Source organism: Phodopus roborovskii, unplaced genomic scaffold (assembly GCF_943737965.1).
Source record: "Phodopus roborovskii unplaced genomic scaffold, PHOROB, whole genome shotgun sequence".
Classification (NCBI taxonomy): domain Eukaryota; kingdom Metazoa; phylum Chordata; class Mammalia; order Rodentia; family Cricetidae; genus Phodopus; species Phodopus roborovskii.
Genome location: NW_026126418.1, coordinates 57233075 through 57241546, shown reverse-complemented (window position 1 = coordinate 57241546; position 8472 = coordinate 57233075). Strand labels below are relative to the sequence as shown.

Genomic DNA, 8472 nt, shown 5'->3' with positions numbered 1-8472 from the left:
CAAACATGATCAAAAAATAATGAAATAAATTTAAATAATGAAGACTGAATTCTATAGTGGATAACTGGTATTTTGATACTATAAATACTTAGAATTTTCCCTGAGTGTTCAATGCAACTTTTTCATAATTGTACTTAATCCTAAGAAACAGGGCATTTTTAAAAATGAATATTTATGCTTTGAGCCATTCCAGAACAAAATTTCATTGTTAAAACACTGTCTCAGATGAATCTGTACTCAAACAGACCAAGAACAAAACACACAAACAATGACAAAAGATTACTAAGGAAGATACTAATAATTCTTTGTCTAGTTCACCTCCAAATTGAGAGTGAATATTTCAAATGGGGATTTGCCTCATGACCTCTAGATTGAGCCCATGTTTCTCCATTTTAGGAAAGTATTCAAATGAATCTGCCTGGGTGCAGTGTGAAGAAGCAGCATTGCATTTCTACGTGGTAGATCTTCAGAAACCTTCGAAGACTTATCATTTTATATAAGAGTAGCCTTAGGTGCTTTCTTGTATTGCCATCTTCCCAGAGCACATGGGAAGTGGCGGGGGAGTGAATGGAGAGAGAAATAGGAGAAAGAGAAGGGGAGGAGAGGAAAGCACCTGCAACTAGGAAGATTGAGTCAGGGTAGGAATAGAAGACAGAAGAGAGAGAGAGAGAGAGAGAGAGAGAGAGAGAGAGAGAACATAAAAGAGGGAGCCATTATTGGTTTGAAGAGAAAACTGAACTTAAAGAAAGGTCTAAAGACCTACAAGACTGCTGCCAGCTAACAATTTCACAATTTGAGCAACTGTGGAAAGGCTACCATAAATGCCCTTCCTGGATAGTGAGATCAACAACTAACTAACTTATCCACCATCATGGAGCCCTCATCTAGTACCTGTTGGAAACAGAAGCAAACACCCATAACTAAACATTGAGTCAAACTAGAATCCAAATGCAGAGGGAGAGAACAAGACCAGGTTCCAAAATCAAATGGAGACAGCTGACCTGAAAAAGGAGGAGCTAACAGGCCCCCCCCCAGACTGATAGCTGGGAATCCAGCATGGGACTGACTCAGCACCCCCCCCCCGGAATAGGGGTCTCCGCCAGAAGGACTGAGCAGTCTAAGGGACCTCAGACAGTGGAACCAGTATGTATTCCTGGTGCACAAAAGGACATTGCGGACACATCCCCCATGGAGGGATACTGCCTTAACCTATAGACAGGAGAGAAGTCCTAGTCCCTACTTCAAATGACTTGACAGATTTACATGACCCCACCTGGAGGGCATTGCCATACATATGGAATTGGGGTGGGGGATGGGAGGGGAGGGTGGTCAGGGTGCATATGAGGTGGTAGAGAGGGTAAGAGGGAGAGAGGGAGGGAGGGAGGAGAAGAAGGAGGGAGGGAGAGGGAACTGGGATTGATATATAAAATAAATAAATAAATAAATAGATAAATAAAAGTAGTAGACTTAGATTTTCCTTTTAATCATTTTAATTTTCACTATTCTACAGTAAGCATATGTGTATACAACAGAAAATATTGCCTTTTGTGGTTTATTTATTTATTGCACATAGAACCAGCCTTGGGTTTGATGACCATCACTACTAGACATTGGAGAGAGAGGCCTGTAATGCTCACTCAATCTTGAACATTTCCTTGATTAAAATCTCTGTGGTGGTCTCAAGTTTTCTCAAGCAGATCATCTGCTTTTTATATCACTTTTAGTCCTGTCAGATAAATGGGTTTTCAAGGGACTCTAGGAAACAATTGGTGTGATATATTGGTGAATGACATCCAGTATAAGACTAGTGAATAGATGATTGTATTTCATTTCAGATGCATGTCTTTTAAGCCAATATTTGAACTAATAATTCACGGTTGATGAACAAAGAAGAGATATTTTAAAAGTTGGTTTATAAAACTCATGTTTTCATTAACTTTGCTTTGTTGTCTGATCTTTATGATTTTGGTGACTACAAATGTATAACATTTGAGTTTTAGACAAATCATATCTTAGGCTGAAAATATATCATGAAGTCATATATACATAATGTGATGTATACATAATACAAATATATTTCATTTTGCCTTTCTTTACTAAAATACTAGGCTGTCACTATTTAATGTCTTTATTTCTGGGACTATCTGGAGATAAAACTAACCCCAATATAATTAAATTAAATTAAGTAACAACTCACGTGCCAGATTACTTTAGTTGAGGTCTCCCTAGGATAGAGAAGACTTTGTTACAGAAATCCAAGGCCTCTTGGAACTTCCCTTTGCTCAGTTTTGACTCTTATCTGAATTGAGTACAATTTTCTTTTTTAAACCCATAAGGAGATTGCTGATTTTTTTTTTTTTTTTTTTTTTTTTTTTTGTAATTTGAAGTCAATGATTAATACAAGGCATTTCTTTTCTGTTAGTAATCTTTTTGGCATAGATTTGAAAAATGAATTATTTTTGTAGAAATCCTTCCATTAAATGATTTTCAAACAAGTCTTTTAGTATAAGATTCATTTCATGTTATCTCTTTATGACTAAAAAAAATTTCAACATTCCATGAGATGTTTGTTCATTTTATGTCTGAAGTTTGGAATGTGTAGACTAGAGGAATACCTTTTTTTCATGCCTGTCAACTACTATAGAACTTGCATTCCTGTTGTATGGTTGGATTGTAGATGAGTTATTCAGTCTTTCAGAAATTATGACCAAAATCTTAAAAGCAAACACATGCATTACCATAGAAATAATTTAAAATTGTCATTTCCATGAACATCACTCCCACTTTCTTGGAATCTCAAGATTTCTAAGTGAAGTAGGCAAATGTAACTTTTCTTTTCTTGCCAACTCTTTGTAAATATGTTTTATGATGATTTTATAGAATTTCTAATTCATCTATTCTCACTTTAATATACTTCTAAATTCTCATAGTATCTCTTTAGAAAAAAATTATTTTCAGGGACCCTTACTGTTTCAAGTTATAGAGATGCTGTGTAGGACACAAGAATTTATACTTCTAGCCTGCTCTTGGAAATGCTGGTGCTAATATCTAGAGCACATTTTGACAAGTACAGGGCCTGTTTTCATGTTTCTTCTCCAAATCTCATGTGCAAAAACTTTCCCTTCTCCCATCAAATCATTTCTGTGTACTCAGTACTCAGGAATTAAAAACTGATAATTATTACACTTAGCCACATTTTAAAAATTAAACTAATGCAGAAATAAAGAAGCCAGACCTACAAGGATGGCCTCAACTAACAATCTGAGCAACAGTGGAAAGGCTACCTTAAATGCACTTCCCTAATAATGAGATTCATTACTAACTTATCTACCATCACAGAGCCCTCATCTAGTAGCTGATAGAAACAGAAGCAGACACCCATAGCTAAACACTGAGCCAAACTGGAATCCAGATGCAGAGAGGGAGGAGTGATAAGAAAATGTGGACAAGACCAAACTATAGAAACCCTCAGAGGCAGCTGACCTGAACAAGTGGGAGCTAATAGATCCCCAGACTGAAAGCTGGGAAACCACCATAGGGCTGACTCAGACCCACTGAACATGGGTCTCAGTTAGAAGGCCTAGGCAGTCTGAAGGACCTCTGACAGTACCACCGGGCTGTTTCCCTGGTGCACAAAAGGACTTTGGGAAAACATTGACAATGGAGGGATATTCCATTAACCTAGAAGCAGGAGGGAGGGCCTAGTCCCTACTCCAAATGACTTGAAAGATTTGTTTATCCCTATTAGAAGGCATCACCCTCCTTGTGGAGTGGGGGTGGGGTGGGGTGGGATGGGAGTGTGGTTAGGGAGACATGGGAGGAAGGGAGGGACGGAGGGTGAAAGGGAGGAAGACAAGGAGAGGGAACTGGGATCGATATGTAAAATAATAAATAATAATAATAATAGTGCTCATTTCAGCAGCACATATACTAAAATTGGAATGATACAGAGAAGATTAGGATGGCCCCTGCATAAGGATGACAGGAAATTTGTGAAGCATTCCATATTTTTACAAATCCAGCCATACACAAAGTATTGGAAGGAAAACCCCAACCCAAAAAGTAGGCAACAGATAATGCAACTACACCACAAACCAAGGGTAATGCAGAACAGATATATTCACAATACCACTGCCAACAACAAACCTAAATTAAACAAGCTTCAACAATCAATGGTCCTTACTCACCCTCAACATTAATGGTCTTAACTCACCCATAAAAAGACACAGGCTAACAGAGTAGATTTGAAGACAGAATCCATCCTTCTGCTGCATACAAGAAATACATCTAAGCTTCAAAGATAGACATTACCTCAGGGTAAAGGGTTGGAAAAAATTATCCAATCAAATGGAATCAAGAAGCAGTCAGCCATGGATATCCTAATATCTAACAAGTTAGACTTCAAACCAAAATTAATCAAAAGTGATGAAGATGGTCATTTCGTATTCATTTCAGGAGAAATCCATCAACACAAAGTCTCAGTTCTGAACATCTATGCCCCTAATACAAAGGCACCAACATTAGTAAAAGAAACACTACTAAATCTCAAAGCTCATATAAAACTTCACACACTTATAGTGGGAGACTTCAATACACCACTCAACACTAGACAGGACCACAAATCAGAGACTCAACAAAGAAACAAAAGAATAAACAGAGGTTATGTCTCAACTGGGGTTAACAGACATCTATAGAACATTCGATCCAAACACAAAAGAATATACCTTCTTCTCTGCTCCACATGGAACCTTCTCTAAAATCGACCACATACTAGGTGACATAACAAACCTAAACAGATACAAGAGAATAGGAAGAGTCCCCTGTACCTTATCAGAACATCATGCTCTAAAATTGGAATTCAACAACAACACAAATAGCAGAAAACCAGAAAACTCATGGAAACTGATCAATGTGCAATTGCATCACTCCTGGGTCAAAGAAGAAATAAAGAAAGAAATTAAGGACTTTCTAATATTCAACGAGAATGAGGACACAACACACCTGAACTTATGGAACACCTTGAAAGCAGTGCTACAAGGGAAGGACAATGCACTAAGTGCCCATATAAAGAAAACAGAGGATAGTCACATAAGAGAATTAACAGCACAACTGAAAGCCTTAGAACAGAGAGAAGCAAATTTACCCTGTAGGAGTAGACGACAGGAAATAATCAACTTGAGGGCTGAAATCAACAAAATAGAAACCAGGAAAACAATACAAAAAAAAAAAAAAAAATCAATGCAACGAAGAGTTGGTTTTTTGAGAAATTCAACAAGATAGACAAACCTTTATCCAAATTAACGAAAAAGCAGAGAGAGAACATGCAAATTAACAAAATCAGAAATGAAAAGGGGAACATAACAACAGACACAGAGGAAATCCATACAATTTTCAGCTCATACTTTGAAAACCTGTATTCCATGAAAATTGAAAATTCAAAGGAAATGGACAAATTTCTGGATAACTATCCCTTACAAAATTTATATCAAGAACAGAAAAACAATATAAATAGACCTATAACCAACAGTGAAATAGCAGCAGTCATCGAAAGCCTTCCAACCAAAAAAAAGTCCAGGGCCAGATGGATTCAGCACAGAATTCTAACAGACATTCAAGGAAGAACTAATACCACTACTCCTCAAACTTTTCCACAAAATAGAAACAGAAGGTTCAATGCCAAACTCTTTTTATGAGGTCACAATGACCTTGGTACTTAAGCCTCCCAAAGACATAACTAAGACAGAAAACTACAGACCAATATCCCTGATGAACATCAATGCAAAAATACTCAATAAAATACTGGCAAACCAAATCCAACAAAACATCAGAGAAATCATCCACCATGACCAAGTAGGCTTCATCCCTGGATTGCATGAATGGTTTAACATACGAAAATCTATCAACGTGATCCATCATATAAACAAACTGAAAAAGAAAAACCATATGATTCTCTCCCTAGATTCTGAAAAAGCCTTCGATAAAATTCAACACCTTTTCATGATAAAGGTCTTAGAGAGGTCAGGGATATCAGGTACATACCTAAACATAATAAGAGCAATATACAGCAAACCAACTGCCAACATCAAAATAAATGAAGAGAAACTTAAGCCAATTCTCTAAAATCAGGAACAAGACAAGGCTGTCCTCTCTCTCCATATCTCTTCAATATCACACTGGAAGTTGATATTGATCAAGGGGATCCAAATTGGAAAGGAAGAAGTCAAACTTTCTCTATTTGCAGATGATATGATAGCTTACATAAGCGACCCAATAAACTCTACCAGGGAACACCTACAGCTAATTAACACCTTCAGCAAACTAGCAGGATACAACATAAACTCAAAAAAAAAAAAAAAAAAAATCAGTAGCCTTACATTTTTCAGGTGACAAATAGACAGAGAAAGGAGAAAGAAATCAGAGAAACATAGCCACAAGCAACATAGAGTATCTTGGTGTAACGCTTACCAAATAAGTAAAAGACCTATATAATAAGGCCTTTGTGGCTCTAAAGAAAGAAATTAAAGAAAACACCAGAAAATGGAAAGATCTCCCATGCTCTTGGATAGGTAGGATAAACATAGAACAAATGGCAATCTTGCCAAAAGCAATCTACAGATTCAATGCAATCCCCATTAAAATCCCACCACAATTCTTCACTGACCTTGAAAGGATAATAATCAAATTTGTATGGAAAAACAAAAGACTCAGGGTAGCCAAAACAACCCTGTACAATAAAAGAACTTCAGGAGGCATCACCATTCCTGACTTTAAGCTCTACTACAGAGCTATAGTTCTGAAAACAGCCTGGTATTGGCACAAAAATAGACAGGTAGACCAATGGAATCGAAATGAAAATCATGATATTAACCCACGCACCTATGAATATCTGATTTTCGACAAAACAGCTAAAATTATACAATGGGGCAAGGACAGACGGCATCTTCAACAAATGGTGCTGGCACAATTGAATGAGGGTATGTAGAAGACTGCAGATAGACTCATGTCTATTGCCTTGCACAAAAATAAGTCCAAATGGATAAAGACCTCAACATCAATCCAGCCACATTGAACCTCTTAGAAGAGAAAGTAGGAGGTACCCTTGAACAAATTGGTATAGGAGACTGCTTCCTGAACATAACTCCAGGGGCACAGACACTGAGAGCAACAATTAATAAATGGGACCTCTTCAAATTAGAAGCTTCTGTAAGGCAAAGGACACAGTGGATAAGACCAAATGGCAGCCCACAGACTGGGAAAAGATTTTCACCAATCCTATATCTGACAAAGGGCTGATCTCCAAAATATACAAAGAACTCAAGAAACTAGTCAAGAAAACACGAAATAACCCTTTTAAAAAATGGGGTACAGAACTGAAGAGAGAAGTCTCAATAGAGGAAATCAAAAAGGCTGAAAGACACTTAAGAAAGTGCTCCACATCCTTAGCTATCAGGTAAATGCAAATCAAAACAACTTTGAGATGGCATTTTACTCCTGCCAGAATAGCTAAAATTAGAAATACCAATGACAACTCATGCTGAAGAGCATGTGGAGAAAGGGGAACACTCCTCCACTGCTGGTGGGAGTGCAAACTCTCACCGCAATTTTGGACATCAGTATGGCGGTTCCTCAGGAAAATGGGAATTAGTTTACCTGGCAATCCGCCTCTTAGGCATATACCCAATGATCCACATCCATGCGACAAAGACATCTGTTCAACTATGTTCATACCAGCACTATTTCTAATAGCAAGAACCTGGAAGCAACCTAGATGCCCCTCAATTGAAGAATGGATAGTGAAGATGTGGCACATCTACACAATGCAATACTACTCTGCAGAAAAAAATAATTGTATCTTGAAATTCGCAGGCAAGAGGATGACACTTGAAGAAACCATCCTGAATGAGGTAACCCAGTCACAAAAAGAGTAACAGAGTATGTACTCACTAATATATGGATCTTAGACCTAGAGCAAAGGATCACTAGCCTATAATTCACACCATCAGAGGAACTAGGATACAGGATGTATTCTAAGAGACACATATAAAGTCCCTCGCAGAAGTAGGAGGAGATAAGTCCCCTAGAGCACAGGGGAAGTGGGGGGGGCAGTGAATGGAGAGAGAATTGTAGGAGAAACCAAGGCGGAGGAGAGGAAAACTCATGCGACTAGTAAGATTTAGTCCAGTTAGGAATAGAAGACAGGAGAGAGAGAGAGAGAGAGACAGAGAGAGAGAGCATAAAAGAGGGAGCCAATATTGGTTTGAAGAGAAAATTGAACACAAAGAATGTCTAGAGAACTACAAGACTGCTGGCAACTAACAATTGGAGCATCCGTGGAAAGCCCACCATAAATGCCCTTCCAGAATAGTGAGATCAACAACTAACTTATCCATGGAGCCCCCATCTAATACCTGTTCGTATGTATGAGCAAACGCCCATACATAAATACTGAGTCGAACTAGAACCCAGATACAG

At 37.9% G+C, this 8472-nt stretch overlaps 1 non-coding gene across 1 annotated transcript; it reads left to right on the top strand.

The window, feature by feature from the left end:
• The first annotated feature begins 3906 nt into the window (after window positions 1-3906).
• LOC127222889 (U6 spliceosomal RNA) lies at window positions 3907-4012 on the top strand. Its single transcript, XR_007834577.1, has one exon. It is a non-coding gene; the product is annotated as a U6 spliceosomal RNA (small nuclear RNA).
• The last annotated feature ends 4460 nt before the right edge of the window (window positions 4013-8472 follow it).